Here is a 714-nt window from a genome sequence, read left to right on the forward strand (position 1 = left end):
TATCTATCTATCTATCTAAACAAGCAGAAACTCTACTTCTCCCACTTTAGTTAATTAATGACCTGATGTTTGTTTGTTTTCTTTGTCTTTTTTTGTAAAAGAACTGAATCTGAAAACTTGGATATAATAAAGAGTAATTAGAGTATTAATGTTAGATCTATTATGTTCTATTAAACAAAATATTCTTCAATAAAGTTTAGAAAAAAAGCAACCTTACAATATTATATCAGGACAGCTCATTTAAAGTATAATACACATATAAAAATAATATATAACAAATATAATTGTGGGTTTCAGACGTTATTTTGTCCTTTGTTGAAGCTCAGAAGCTAATTAATGAAGCTAATTAATGAAGCTAACCACCTGCTGAGCTCATTATCTCTGATTATTTCAGTCAGGTGTTTCCAGGTAGACCAGGACCCTGAAGGGGACCGACTGTCCCACCTGAAGCTCTTCAGACTCTGGTCCTCGAGCAGTAAACAGTTAATTAATCTACATTAAACACTAATTAACGTTGTTTGTTTGTTTGTCTTACTTTGGTTTTACACTTCCGGGTTTTAACTCTGATTTTACATCAGTTCCGGACTCACTGACCGGAAGGTTTCACAGAAAACCCCCCAAACGTCGCTGACTTACCTGCAGACGCTTCAATAAAGTCCTTGTACCTGTGTGGGGGGGGGGACGTCGGACTTTATGGTGCGTTCGTTTTGTCTC

The sequence above is a fragment of the Morone saxatilis genome, unplaced genomic scaffold, assembly GCF_004916995.1.
Source record: "Morone saxatilis isolate NCDOM2014 unplaced genomic scaffold, NCSU_SB_2.0 Contig2, whole genome shotgun sequence".
NCBI classification, from domain to species: domain Eukaryota; kingdom Metazoa; phylum Chordata; class Actinopteri; family Moronidae; genus Morone; species Morone saxatilis.